The 15,269-nt window shown below is 48.0% G+C and overlaps 1 long non-coding RNA gene across 1 annotated transcript; it reads right to left on the bottom strand.

The window, feature by feature from the left end:
* Nucleotides 1-14,047: 14,047 nt before the first annotated feature.
* On the bottom strand, nucleotides 14,048-14,931 carry LOC146072329 (uncharacterized). The gene is made up of 3 exons (XR_014473061.1): nucleotides 14,833-14,931; nucleotides 14,413-14,472; nucleotides 14,048-14,124 (listed from the first exon to the last, which is right to left on the bottom strand). It is a non-coding gene; the product is annotated as an uncharacterized LOC146072329 (long non-coding RNA).
* Nucleotides 14,932-15,269: the final 338 nt, after the last annotated feature.

Genomic DNA, 15,269 nt, shown 5'->3' with positions numbered 1-15,269 from the left:
TTAATTTAAGGCATACTGTACAGTACAATCCGATTCAATGTGATTATCGCATCGCATGCGCCCAAATTGTATGCGATGCGATTTTCCATACGATTCAACATACAGTACAGTAGAATTGTATGGGAAAAAGGGTCCATGTCATTGTGTGTACCTTATACGGTACCTACTGTACTGTATCTGGGGTCCAACCATGTGGCACATCTGGATGCCTCAGCCAAAATAGATTTTGGTGACCATAACACTGTACAGTAAATTACAATATGTTGCAAACTAACCTCTTTTTCTGTTCTTTTCTGCAGTCCCACCCATCCACATGACCCTCCGCCCCCGCCCCCGCAGACCAACCGAACCATCCCACCCCAGGCCAGTGGCAGCTGGTAAGTACTGTACAGTACTGTACATTACTCTGATTTCATCTGGGACAGAGACAGCATGGAGTCACTGAAAAAGGGGCTACTGTACATGGATTATACTGTCCATACGACTTCCCCTCTCCTCCCAGCATGGCGACTAGGGTGGCCAATCCCGGGGCATTTTTTCAATCCCATGATTCGGGATTGAAAAATGCCAGATCCCGGGATTCCCGGGATCCCGGGATTGGCTCCCCATTAAAAAAAAAAAAAAACTCCCCGGCCGCCCCGCATATCTACTGTACTTACTGTACTGTACATTGCGGTGCGGCCGGGGAGCCTGTCGGGGGGGGGGCGGGCGGGCTGTGGCGGTGAGCGTCGGGAGGGATGTCCGGCGTCCTGCGGGGGGCGGGGGCGGCGTCCTTGGCTCTGCGCAGCGTGACCTCTGCAAACAAACCTACAGTTTTTCACTGTACTGTACTTTGCATTTTCACAGACAACCGTGAGAGGCTGCGGCTTCTCTGGCCACTTTTCCATAGGATGATTCGGTTTGTCTGCAGAGCTGTGGCAAACAGCCATCCTCTCCCCGAGGACCCAGTATCCAGAGGTAAATCATATTGCACTGTACTGTAGGTACAGTAGTAACTGGAATGCTGATTTTTGTGACCTCTAGATTTTAGTGACCTTAAATTTAGGCAGACACGATAATCTCGTCGATCACATCACATCCGACCAAATCGCATGTGATGCAACCAACGCGATCGTCCCTATTTTTACATAGGATGCAATGTTAAAATGGACTGAGTCCATTTTAACATACAGTACGTAGAATTTTATCGGAAAAAAGGGACCTGTTCATTTCCCTACTATCGAACTACGCACGGAGTTGGATATACTGTACTGTAAACCTGGCCAAGCCCGAAGCGTGGCGCCCCACGATAGAGCGTGGAATACTGTACTTTTTAACGAATCCGCGTGTGCTCGCCACGCTTCGGGTTTACAGTACAGTATATCCAACTCCATGTGTACTGTAATTGGATAGTTGTGAAATGAAAAGGTCCCTTTTTCCCCTATGTTTCTATACTGTACTGTAGTTACAGTACAGTACTGTACTGTATGTTTCTTAAAGTACAGTAGTTTTTTGCTTACTGTATCGTACAGTAATACTACAGTATCCTTTTTATTCCGAAACAGAAAACTTCCATCGCACCATGGCCAACATAGAAGCCACCATGCACCAGCTCGTGGACCATGCTTTTACGGTGGCCTTCCAACGGCTGTAATTTTTTATTTTTAATTTACAGTATGCTGTACATAAAAGGGTTTACTGTATGTTCACTACTGTAGTATTGTCTCTTTATTGACAGCACATGTGCGACAAGGGATATACTGTACAGTACAGTAGTCCAATCAGTGGGGAAAAGGTTACAAGGTGAGGAAGACACAAATTTTTTTTTTTGGAATTTTTTTATTTTTTTGGGATGGAGGGGGTTACCATTACTTTGGAACACTGACACACACAGAGGTACTGTACAGTAAGCCTGCTGAAGGAAAATATTGGATGCAGTGGGGAAAAAGGTAACCACGACACAGAACAAGAAAAACCATGTTAACAAAACACACAACTTTTTTTTTGCTTTTTGGAATTTTGTATTTTTTGGGTTTTTTTTCCCTTTTTTGGAGGGATGGAGGGGGTTACCATTACTTTGGAACACTGACACACACCGAGGTACTATACAGTAAGCCTGCTGAAGGAAAATATCGGACGCAGTGGGGAAAAAGGTAACCACGACACAGAACGATGAAAACCATGATAACAAAACACACAACTTTTTTTTTGCTTTTTGGAATTTTGTATTTTTTGGGTTTTTTTTCCCTTTTTTGGAGGGATGGAGGGGGTTACCATTACTTTGGAACACTGACACACACCGAGGTACTATACAGTAAGCCTGCTGAAGGAAAATATCGGACGCAGTGGGGAAAAAGGTAACCACGACACAGAACGATGAAAACCATGATAACAAAACACACAACTTTTTTTTTTGCTTTTTGGAATTTTGTATTTTTTTATTTTTTTTTTTTTCCTTTTTTTGGAGGGATGGAGGGGGTTACCATTACTTTGGAACACTGACACACACAGAGGTACTGTACAGTAAGCCTGCTGAAGGAAAATATTGGATGCAGTGGGGAAAAAGGTAACCACGACACAGAACAAGAAAAACCATGTTAACAAAACACACAACTTTTTTTTTGCTTTTTGGAATTTTGTATTTTTTGGGTTTTTTTTCCCTTTTTTGGAGGGATGGAGGGGGTTACCATTACTTTGGAACACTGACACACACCGAGGTACTATACAGTAAGCCTGCTGAAGGAAAATATCGGACGCAGTGGGGAAAAAGGTAACCACGACACAGAACGATGAAAACCATGATAACAAAACACACAACTTTTTTTTTGCTTTTTGGAATTTTGTATTTTTTGGGTTTTTTTTCCCTTTTTTGGAGGGATGGAGGGGGTTACCATTACTTTGGAACACTGACACACACCGAGGTACTATACAGTAAGCCTGCTGAAGGAAAATATCGGACGCAGTGGGGAAAAAGGTAACCACGACACAGAACGATGAAAACCATGATAACAAAACACACAACTTTTTTTTTTGCTTTTTGGAATTTTGTATTTTTTTTGTTTTTTTTTTTTCCTTTTTTTGGAGGGATGGAGGGGGTTACCATTACTTTGGAACACTGACACACACAGAGGTACTGTACAGTAAGCCTGCTGAAGGAAAATATTGGATGCAGTGGGGAAAAAGGTAACCACGACACAGAACAAGAAAAACCATGTTAACAAAACACACAACTTTTTTTTTTTTTTTTGGGAATTTTGTACAGGTATTTTTTTATTATTATTATTAATTTTTGTTTTGGGTAATTTTTTTTTTTAGATTTACTGTCTTTGGGGTGGGGTGTAGGAACAGCAGCACACACACTCGGAAAACCGACCGGTGAAGAGAAACACTTTGCAACTTTTTTTTTATTATTATTATTATTATTATTATTATTATTATTTTTTTTTTTATTTTTTTTTTAATGATATCATGTTTTGTTGTTATTCCTGTATACAGTAGTAATGTATATTTGTACTGTACAGTATGTTTTGTTTTACTGTAGGTTTACTTTTGAAGGAACTGAGACAAACTCACGGAAAATTCAGTATTCGGTTAAAAGTACAGTACAGTAACACCACTGCTTCATCACCGAGTTGTGCACAAGGGAGGGCAAACTGTTGGCAACGGTGGTAACGGTTGCCTTACATGATCGAGGCGTCTCCATGCTGTTCTCCTCTTCATTCGTAGTAGTCCGTTGATGGTATTGATGATGGAAGTTTTATGGTGCTTCTGAAGTATAATCCGTTTGCCACATCTTCTCATGATGTCTTTTCTTACATTTTTTGGCAGTGCAGATTTCCCATTCTTCCCATTGTAATTCACATGGTTTGCCCATGACAAATAAAGATCATGTGGCACATGTTCTTGAAAAATAAATTGTGCATATCTGTTCAGTTGTTCATGTGCCTTTCCATAAAGCAGGTCGTCCGTTGCATCTGTGATGTCGCACAGTGGAATATTGGGCAGAACAGGTCCACAGTCTGTCTCGTTGTCTGGCTCTGCAGGGGTGCTGCACTGAGTGGGTGCTCGAGGAAGCTGCAGAGTCACTTCACCAAAGTCCATCACTTGGTGTGCTGTAGAAGGCAGTTCTACGTGTCTATTCACGACTATTGTGGTGTCCACTTCACTGGGTGCATTCACTTCGCCGCCAAAATCCACTTCACAGAGTGCACCCAGTTCGCTGAATGTAGACACTTCGCCCGGGCCATCCAATCCACCGAGTGCACCCAGTTCGCCAAATGAATTCACTTCACCCGGTTCATCCAATTCGCAGAGTGCATCTATTCTGCCAGGTCCATCTTCAATTCGACACATCTGCACAGCTACTTCATGGGTTTGTGGTGTTGCTTTTTTCACTGTGTTAACGATGATGTCTTCCATTGCGCAGATGATCCGGTCATTCACTGATGTTGTGATGGTGTGAGTCGCTGATTCGATGAGGGTATTGACTGATGTCATGATGGTATTACTTACCGATTTGATGAGGTCTTCTTTCACTGATTCAATGAGGACCTCCTTCATTGATTCAACGGTGTTCTTCAATGTATCTTTTAATACAGCATTTTCGATCTCCAGCCGATGTACCTTTTCTTGAAGCTCCTGTGCACCATGGTCGTCTTGCAGGTTGTCCATCAATTCTTTTGTTCCTGAAAGATTTCCAAAATCCAGCTTTCTTCTTGGTGAAGAATGTTCTTGTTGACCTGGGGTCGAAACAAAATCCAAAACAACAAACTCCTCATTTGGATCAATACTTACTGCCTGTACCAGTGTTTGATCAATGCTGACCACTGGTACAGGTACATCTTTAGCCAACACAGTCTCCAGCTTTCTTCTTGGTGAAGAATGTTCTTGTTGACCTGGGGTCGAAACAAAATCCAAAACAACAAACTCCTCATTTGGATCAATACTTACTGCCTGTACCAGTGTTTGATCAATGCTGACCACTGGTACAGGTACATCTTTAGCCAACACAGTCTCCTTGTATGAAGGACCAGCTTCAATATCTGTAATAGAGAAAGGGACGTTGTTATCGTTACCTACAATCTGCTCTAAAACACCATTCTTTGCCTTGGCATTTTTCCTTGGCTTTACTGTGACTGGAATGTTCTCTTTTTTGGCAGTAGTCTTCTTTGCCTTTTTGGGTGCATTCTGTGGAACCAATGCATCCAAGGCCAATTGTCTCTTGTTGGAACGTGCACTGCGTTTTCCATAGAATGTTGCACTTGATACATTCATTGTTGTTTGTCTACAAAAAAATAATTACACATGAAATTGTGTTCCACTATCCAGTAAAGCAGTTTTACAGTAGCACAATAATGTCCAGTAGATTACAGTACAGTACATGACTGTACAGTACTGTATGTACTGTACTGTCATGGCCGTAACTACTGTACCATACAGTAGGTGCAAGGGGTGCAGCTGCTATGGGGCCCAGAGCTGCAGGGGGCCCATCTTTACTGTTTAAGTACAGTAATATGTTAATAGAGTTACACAAAATGGCCGCCAAATGTCTAGGGGCCTCGTGGAAGCGGGGGGGGGGGAGGGAACACTGGGAGAGGTTTGGGAAAAGTTGGAAGCACGGCTGCACGTAGAAAAGACGGGGAAAGCAGGACCGAGCAACGGGGAGCGGATACCGTCGTTGCTGCTCGAGCGTCTCATTAGCTCGAGCGTCTCATTAGCTCGAGCGTCTCATTAGCTCGAGCGTCCCAGGCTCCGGGGAGGAGGGGTCGGTGTGCTATACGGGCAAGCGTCGGTCGCTCGATATACCGCCAAACGCCTAGGGGCCTCGTGGAAGCGGGGGGGGGAGGTTTGGGAAAGGTTGGAAGCACAGAGAAAGGACGGGGAAACCAGGGCCGTGCGACGGGGAGCGGGCATACAGTAGCCCCAGGGAGGAGGGGCAGCGTCGCTCGAGGCAGTTTCGCTCGGAGGCAGGGTTACACAAAATGGCCGCCAAATGTCTACGGGCCTCGTGGAAGCGGGGGGGAGGGAACACTGGGAGAGGTTTGGGAAAGGTTGGAAGCACAGAGAAAGGACGGGGAAACCAGGGCCGTGCGACGGGGAGCGGGCATACAGTAGCCCCGGGGAGGAGGGGCAGCGTCGCTCGAGAGCGCTCGAGGCAGTTTCGCTCGGAGGCAGGGTTACACAAAATGGCCGCCAAATGTCTACGGGCCTCGTGGAAGCGGGGGGGAGGGAACACTGGGAGAGGCTGGAAGCATGGCTGCACGGAGAAAAGACGGGGAAAGCAGGGCAGAGCGACGTGGAGCGGATACCGTCGTTGCTGCTCGAGCGTCTCATTAGCTCGAGCGTCCCATTAGCTCGAGCGTCCCATTAGCTCGAGCGTCCCAGGCTCCGGGGAGGAGGGGTCGGTGTGCTATACGGGCAAGCGTCGGTCGCTCGATATACCGCCAAACGCCTAGGGGCCTCGTGGAAGCGGGGGGGGGAGGGAACACTGGGAGAGGTTTGGGAAAGGTTGGAAGCACAGAGAAAGGACGGGGAAACCAGGGCCGTGCGACGGGGAGCGGGCATACAGTAGCCCCGGGGAGGAGGGGCAGCGTCGCTCGAGGCAGTTTCGCTCGGAGGCAGGGTTACACAAAATGGCCGCCAAATGTCTACGGGCCTCGTGGAAGCGGGGGGGAGGGAACACTGGGAGAGGTTTGGGAAAGGTTGGAAGCACAGAGAAAGGACGGGGAAACCAGGGCCGTGCGACGGGGAGCGGGCATACAGTAGCCCCGGGGAGGAGGGGCAGCGTCGCTCGAGAGCACTCGAGGCAGTTTCGCTCGGAGGCAGGGTTACACAAAATGGCCGCCAAATGTCTACGGGCCTCGTGGAAGCGGGGGGGAGGGAACACTGGGAGAGGCTGGAAGCATGGCTGCACGGAGAAAAGACGGGGAAAGCAGGGCAGAGCGACGTGGAGCGGATACCGTCGTTGCTGCTCGAGCGTCTCATTAGCTCGAGCGTCCCATTAGCTCGAGCGTCCCATTAGCTCGAGCGTCCCAGGCTCCGGGGAGGAGGGGTCGGTGTGCTATACGGGCAAGCGTCGGTCGCTCGATATACCGCCAAACGCCTAGGGGCCTCGTGGAAGCGGGGGGGGAGGGAACACTGGGAGAGGTTTGGGAAAGGTTGGAAGCACAGAGAAAGGACGGGGAAACCAGGGCCGTGCGACGGGGAGCGGGCATACAGTAGCCCCGGGGAGGAGGGGCAGCGTCGCTCGAGAGCGCTCGAGGCAGTTTCGCTCGGAGGCAGGGTTACACAAAATGGCCGCCAAATGTCTACGGGCCTCGTGGAAGCGGGGGGGAGGGAACACTGGGAGAGGTTTGGGAAAGGTTGGAAGCACAGAGAAAGGACGGGGAAACCAGGGCCGTGCGACGGGGAGCGGGCATACAGTAGCCCCGGGGAGGAGGGGCAGCGTCGCTCGAGGCAGTTTCGCTCGGAGGCAGGGTTACACAAAATGGCCGCCAAATGTCTACGGGCCTCGTGGAAGCGGGGGGGAGGGAACACTGGGAGAGGTTTGGGAAAGGTTGGAAGCACAGAGAAAGGACGGGGAAACCAGGGCCGTGCGACGGGGAGCGGGCATACAGTAGCCCCGGGGAGGAGGGGCAGCGTCGCTCGAGAGCGCTCGAGGCAGTTTCGCTCGGAGGCAGGGTTACACAAAATGGCCGCCAAATGTCTACGGGCCTCGTGGAAGCGGGGGGGAGGGAACACTGGGAGAGGCTGGAAGCATGGCTGCACGGAGAAAAGACGGGGAAAGCAGGGCAGAGCGACGTGGAGCGGATACCGTCGTTGCTGCTCGAGCGTCTCATTAGCTCGAGCGTCCCATTAGCTCGAGCGTCCCATTAGCTCGAGCGTCCCAGGCTCCGGGGAGGAGGGGTCGGTGTGCTATACGGGCAAGCGTCGGTCGCTCGATATACCGCCAAACGCCTAGGGGCCTCGTGGAAGCGGGGGGGGGGGAGGGAACACTGGGTGCAATGAGCGTTTACATACAGAATACAGTTTAAAAATAAGGTATATTTATATCGAAATACTGATAGAAAAAGATTTACCGTTCAGGAACTTTTGCTAGTAGCACTTGAAACCAGCCGAGTTCCGTGAGGCCAGCAAAGATTTCAAATGCAAGCAGAAGTACAGGAACGGTATCAGGAAACTTCAAGAAGTCTTGAGAGGAGAGGAGCCGAACAGCAAGTCTGCTTACGAGGAAACAGGTTTGCCGAGTGGTAGCTGGAGTGCCTGGGGACGCCCTTTTTATGTGAAACAAACAAAAGGTTTTTTCCACGCCCAAAGCAGGTCCTGTGATTGGATTATGGAAATTGTTCACGCCCCAAACATATCTGCAGAGACCAATCTCAGGGTCTGGATCTTGGGCGGGAAAAACCTTTTGTTTGTTTCACATAAAAAGGGCGTCCCCAGGCACTCCAGCTACCACTCGGCAAACCTGTTTCCTCGTAAGCAGACTTGCTGTTCGGCTCCTCTCCTCTCAAGACTTCTTGAAGTTTCCTGATACCGTTCCTGTACTTCTGCTTGCATTTGAAATCTTTGCTGGCCTCACGGAACTCGGCTGGTTTCAAGTGCTACTAGCAAAAGTTCCTGAACGGTAAATCTTTTTCTATCAGTATTTCGATATAAATATACCTTATTTTTAAACTGTATTCTGTATGTAAACGCTCATTGCACCCAGTGTTCCCTCCCCCCCCCCCCCGCTTCCACGAGGCCCCTAGGCGTTTGGCGGTATATCGAGCGACCGACGCTTGCCCGTATAGCACACCGACCCCTCCTCCCCGGAGCCTGGGACGCTCGAGCTAATGAGACGCTCGAGCTAATGAGACGCTCGAGCAGCAACGACGGTATCCGCTCCCCGTCGCTCGGCCCTGCTTTCCCCGTCTTTTCTCCGTGCAGCCATGCTTCCAACCTCTCCCAGTGTTCCCTCCCCCCCGCTTCCACGAGGCCCGTAGACATTTGGCGGCCATTTTGTGTAACCCTGCCTCCGAGCGAAACTGCCTCGAGCGCTCTCGAGCGACGCTGCCCCTCCTCCCCGGGGCTACTGTATGCCCGCTCCCCGTCGCACAGCCCTGGTTTCCCCGTCCTTTCTCTGTGCTTTCAACCTTTCCCAAACCTCTCCCAGTGTTCCCTCCCCCCGCTTCCACGAGGCCCCTAGGCGTTTGGCGGTATATGGAGCGACCGACGCTTGCCCGTATAGCACACCGACCCCTCCTCCCCGGAGCCTGGGACGCTCGAGCTAATGAGACGCTCGAGCTAATGAGACGCTCGAGCAGCAACGACGGTATCCGCTCCCCGTCGCTCGGCCCTGCTTTCCCCGTCTTTTCTCCGTGCAGCCATGCTTCCAACCTCTCCCAGTGTTCCCTCCCCCCCGCTTCCACGAGGCCCGTAGACATTTGGCGGCCATTTTGTGTAACCCTGCCTCCGAGCGAAACTGCCTCGAGCGCTCTCGAGCGACGCTGCCCCTCCTCCCCGGGGCTACTGTATGCCCGCTCCCCGTCGCACAGCCCTGGTTTCCCCGTCCTTTCTCTGTGCTTTCAACCTTTCCCAAACCTCTCCCAGTGTTCCCTCCCCCCGCTTCCACGAGGCCCCTAGGCGTTTGGCGGTATATGGAGCGACCGACGCTTGCCCGTATAGCACACCGACCCCTCCTCCCCGGAGCCTGGGACGCTCGAGCTAACGGGACGCTCGAGCTAATGAGACGCTCGAGCAGCAACGACGGTATCCGCTCCACGTCGCTCTGCCCTGCTTTCCCCGTCTTTTCTCCGTGCAGCCATGCTTCCAGCCTCTCCCAGTGTTCCCTCCCCCCCGCTTCCACGAGGCCCGTAGACATTTGGCGGCCATTTTGTGTAACCCTGCCTCCGAGCGAAACTGCCTCGAGCGCTCTCGAGCGACGCTGCCCCTCCTCCCCGGGGCTACTGTATGCCCGCTCCCCGTCGCACGGCCCTGGTTTCCCCGTCCTTTCTCTGTGCTTCCAACCTTTCCCAAACCTCTCCCAGTGTTCCCTCCCCCCCCCTTCCACGAGGCCCCTAGGCGTTTGGCGGTATATCGAGCGACCGACGCTTGCCCGTATAGCACACCGACCCCTCCTCCCCGGAGCCTGGGACGCTTGAGCTAATGAGACGCTCGAGCTAACGAGAAGTTGACGCATTAGCAACTGAGTGCTGTACAGTACATCATTGTCAATTATTACCACCAACGTTGTTTTTTTTTGGGGGGGGGAGGGGGGGGGTAAAGGTACTGTAACATTTTTAAAAAAAAATGTTTAATGTACTATAGTAATTTGTATTGCGAAAAAGTCCATGTACTGTATTTCTAAATGTACTGTCTTCTCTTCATACAGGGAAGTCTCTAGTACAGCTGTCCAAAATGCCAGTTAAGATCAACAAGGCGATGAGCAAAATAATTGCAAACATGAAAAAAGAAAATAAAACTACCAAAGAGATCCAGGCTTGGCTGAGGGAAAGTGGGATTGTAGTCACTTTACAAACAGTGCGCTATCATGCTTTCGAGAGAACAACGGCCAGAAAGGAAATATTTGCTCCAAAGTGCTCTTGGTAAGATCAGTGTTGTGTAGTAAATTACCTGTAATGTACTGTACTGTATTGTTTGTTAAACTGGTACTGTATAAACTACTGTACTGTACAGTATGTCCAGTAGTATTAACCTTTGCTGTACTACAGTAATATAGAACATGAAACGTTTCAGTCATTGCCTTGTACTGTACTGTACATTAACTCTTATTTACTGTGTGCACTGTAGGAGAGCTGAAAAAATTGTGGAGAAAATAACTCGTGAGAATGATGAAATCTCTGCTCGACAAATTAAAAACATCTTCAAAACAGAGTATGATTTTGACATATCACTCACCAGCATTCGAAAAATGCGTCGGAAAATGGGATGGAAATATTGTGCTACAAGGTACAGTACAGTAAGAGTTTTGTATAGAGCAGTAATGCGCGCCATTTCACATTAACCCCTTGAGTGGTGGGTTTTGCTGTACAAACCTACAGTACCAGGGCAGCGGCGGCAGAGCTTGATGCTACTGTTCCTCATAGTGACAATGGCGTCATGATGAGGGATTTTCGTGGCAGCTCTGGAGGACTCGGCCTGAGCACTCGCCAGCCCCCACAAGCCGCACCAACCATACCCGGCAGTGGGGGAGGGGTGGGGGAATTGACTGGAGGTGCTGCACCAGTGGTGCACACAAGGACACCACTGGCGTACACCTACTGTATAGTGGCATGCCTTGAGATTTTCCGGGACAGCCCACTGCACCAGCACAGCTGAATCCGGAAAATCTCCAGGCATTCAGTACAGTACCACTCAAGTGGTTAATACCTACATTATTTGCATACAGTACTGCACGGTTGTTTAATGATGTCTATAATACAGTACTGTATTAAATTACCTGTATATTTTTGTGCTGTTGACAGGATAACTCCCATGGTTAGAGATGTCAACAAAGAGAAGAGAGTGGAACAGGCACGTCGTTGGATTGAGAGCGGTGAAACTTTTCAGGATGTCCTTTTCACCGATGAATCCTCAGTTGCACTCGAGAGGTTCTCGCGAATGTCATTCCGTAAGAAGGACCATATCTCATTGAAGCCACGGCCAAAGCATCCACTGAAAGTCCACGTATGGGGAGCCATATCACGATTGGGAGCTGGCCCATTGTTAATGTTCGAAGGTACAGTATAGTACAGTATACAGTACCATGCGTTGTCTGTGTTTGTAAGAAATAATGTACTATACTGTACACTACAATAATTAAAATTGAATGCAGTGGTTATTAATAAACAATACTGCTTTTTTCTCTAGGGATCATGGATAAACAATTCTTTCAAGAAAGAATAGTAGAGGGATGTATGGTGCCATATGTGCGGAAACGTTTCCCATCGCATCATAGACTATTCCAGGACAATGATCCTAAACACTCTGCCTCTGCAAAATTCATGGAAGAGAAAGGCATCAATTGGGAACGCACACCACCAGAGTGAGTATTGCTTTAATATTGTACTGTACTTTTATGGTTTTATCAAGATTGTATGCTTTTCTGTTCTAAAAGAAACATTATTGAAATACCTTTATTGTATCATACTGTTTACTTTAGATCCCCGGACATGAATCCAATTGAATTGGTATGGGCTCAAATGAAGTATTACATCAGGAACACTGCGAAGCCGACAACAAAACAGCAGCTGTTGGATGGGATCCGTAAATTTTGGCAAGAAGTGCTGACACCGGACATTTGTAATAATTGCATAAATCATCTATATAAAGTATTGCCTGTTATAGTCAAAATAAATGGACAACCCAGTGGTATGTAGTACTGTATTAAAATAGTATAGAAGTACTTAATCAGTCTGTTTTCTGTGTGTTTCTCTATGAACCCCCACCCCAAAATACTGTATAATAAAAATAAAAGTTGTGTGTGTGATGTTACAGTACTGTACAGCAGTGTTGCAAGCAAGGGGGTACGGTGTGGTACAGAGTACTGTACAGTACCTGTAAGAAATACAGTATGTTGCAGGTACGCAGTACCACTTACTCCCTGACCCACTGTCAATTCTATTTTTAATTTAAGTCTAAATATAATACATCCGCAGCCCGCCCACTCAGCGTTATGATTGGCGTAGCTACCGCTACTGCTGATTTAGCCTGTCACACTGACAGGCATCTGCAGTGGCGATAGCATGAAGAGCAGGCTCCACAATTGTAAGCACAATCTGCCCAGCTCTCCGCCAAGCAAGAGCCAACCGACCCCCAGTCATTTCCTGCTTCTCATTCCCTGTCTCCTGATGCCACGCCACTATTGTCATTTAGGGCCTTATTCGCATTCACTCTTTCTGTCACAATTCTTCTTAGATGGACAAAACTGCAGGTGGGGCAGATGTACAGTATAATGAGCAGAGAGAATTAGATTTGGGTGAGTTACAGTATTTTGTTTCTGTGCAGGAAAAATACTGACTGCTTTATTGTTACACTGCAATATAGAGCTTACTGTACTGTACTTTGAAGTACAGTACAGTAAAACCCCACCCAAATCTAATTCTCTCTGCAATAGTAAAATCTACCCCACCTGCAGTGCACATGGTTTTGTCCATCTAAGAAGAATTTTGTCAGAAAGAGTAAATTCGAATAAGGCCCTTAGTCACTCTTCTAGCTTTGTGTGACCACGAACACTCATGACACATGGCCACACCCATACAGTATTTGGTAGAGCCCATGAGTACTGTACCACCAAGAAAAAAATTCTACCTGCACCACTGCTGTACAGTACCTTTTGTTTATTATTCTGTCCTGCACCTTGCTACTGAACTGTACCTTGTCCCCTCTGATTGTACTGTATGCCATATTATCCATCTGTTGTCAATAAAAGTATTTTACTGTACTGTACATGTGGATAACAAGTAGAAAAATGTTGATTCGGTGCAATGTACTGTACTGTAGACAGTCTGTTTTACTGTATTTGTGTGTCTTGCTGAACCCCCACCCCAAACAAATAAAAAAAAAATAATAATCTGTGTGTGATTTTTTTTTTTTTCTATTCTGTACTGTACTGTACCTTGCTACCTTTTCCCCACTGATTGTACTGTATGCCATATCATCCATCTGCTGTCAATAAAAGTGTTTACTACAGTATTCAGTATTTGCAGTAGCATACAATAAGTTACTGTACAGTATCGTCTCACGCTGGAAAAAAGACAAGGATACATTGGAGTAACAATAAAATATTTATAAATACAGTATGAAAAAAAAAGAAACAACGCCAGAATAACAATTAAATTAAACGAACTAAAAATTGGAAAATGAAATCAATGAACTGGTGCATCAGCACCCGCACCGCCTCAAGCGCCCTGAGCCGCTGAGCCCTCTGTTGTTGTTCTGTGGTGGGGAAGTAAAATGTTAACGTTACTATAGTGTACTGTACGGTAAGTACTGTACTGTACTGTATTATTATTCTACAAAAGCAATCCCAACCACTGACATACTGTACTGTAACTGTACCTCTATAATTGGGGCCGGAACCCGGGCCAGGCCCCTGCGAGTCTGATCCTGGCCTGTGCTGGCTTATCCGCAGTTGGTGTCTTGGGCCCCCATGGACGATTGGCACTGTAGTGGGAGAAAAAGTGAGCATTACAATACAGCATGTACAGAACCTGTTCCACTTAGTGGCCCTTCTTCACTTCAACGGTGGTGGTCGTACTGTACTGTACAGTATGCCATAAAATAAAGCATGCCATGCCAAAAGAAGAAGCTGGTGGGTGGGACAGGCTTTTCTATTGGATTTACTGTTCAGGACTGTGTCAGAGGCGGAACTCAGTTCCCTCTACCATTGGAAACCAGTTGCCCATCACTTTTACACCTCTGGTTACAGTGCAGTACTACAGTAATTCTTACCACTTTCATCGTCCTCCTCCTCATCTTCCTCCAGCTCCATGGCCTCCACCTCAATGATGTCTGAGTGGAGAAAGGAAAATACAGTAGTACAGGAAAAAAAACATCATTTGCCTACTTACAGGTACTGTACTGAACATGTACTGTACAGTACAACTCCATAGAAGAAGGTCCTAATGGTGTAGATTGAAATGTCTACACACCATCTCCAAGCGGGCACCACCCACCTACAGTAGTGTACTGTACAAACAGGCAAGGCCCAAAGTCTGCGTGACACCCAGCGCAGAGCCCCCCCAAAGTGAAGTCCTACACCAAAGGCATTGTCAGTTCCTCCAGAACCACCTGCACTTCCAACCACTTCAACAGCCAACCCCCACCTCCGCATCCCACAAAGCACCCCCTCCACCGGACCACTGTACTCACTGCCTGGCTCCTGGTCCTCCTGCTGCTCCACCTCCTCCTCCTGTTCCTTCTCGGTGTCGAGGAGAACCGCCTCTTCTACCCGGGTGTGGCCTAGTGATGCTGCATTAAAAATAAAAAAAAATAAAAACATTGTAAACGTACTGTACTGTAAAGTAAATTCCCTTCTACTTTTAGAACTCCATAGAACGGTTGTGTCAAAGTCATGGCCCTCCAATTGTTGTGGAAGTACTGTACACATCCCACCCAGCATGCCATGCCACAGTTTTAACAATCCATCATACTGTACTGTATACAAAAAGTGGCATGCTGGGATGTGTACATATGTACTGTACAACCAGCAAAGGCCCAAAGGCTGCGTGACACTCAATGCAGTGCACCCCAAAGTGAATGCCTTCGCTGAACGGCATCTTCAGTTCCTCCAGAACCACCTGCACTTC

Source organism: Crinia signifera, chromosome 4, assembly GCF_055691185.1.
Source record: "Crinia signifera chromosome 4, ASM5569118v1, whole genome shotgun sequence".
Lineage (NCBI taxonomy): Eukaryota > Metazoa > Chordata > Amphibia > Anura > Myobatrachidae > Crinia > Crinia signifera.
The sequence above is the reverse complement of the archived record's forward strand: the minus strand, read 5'-3'. Positions and strand labels throughout refer to the sequence as shown.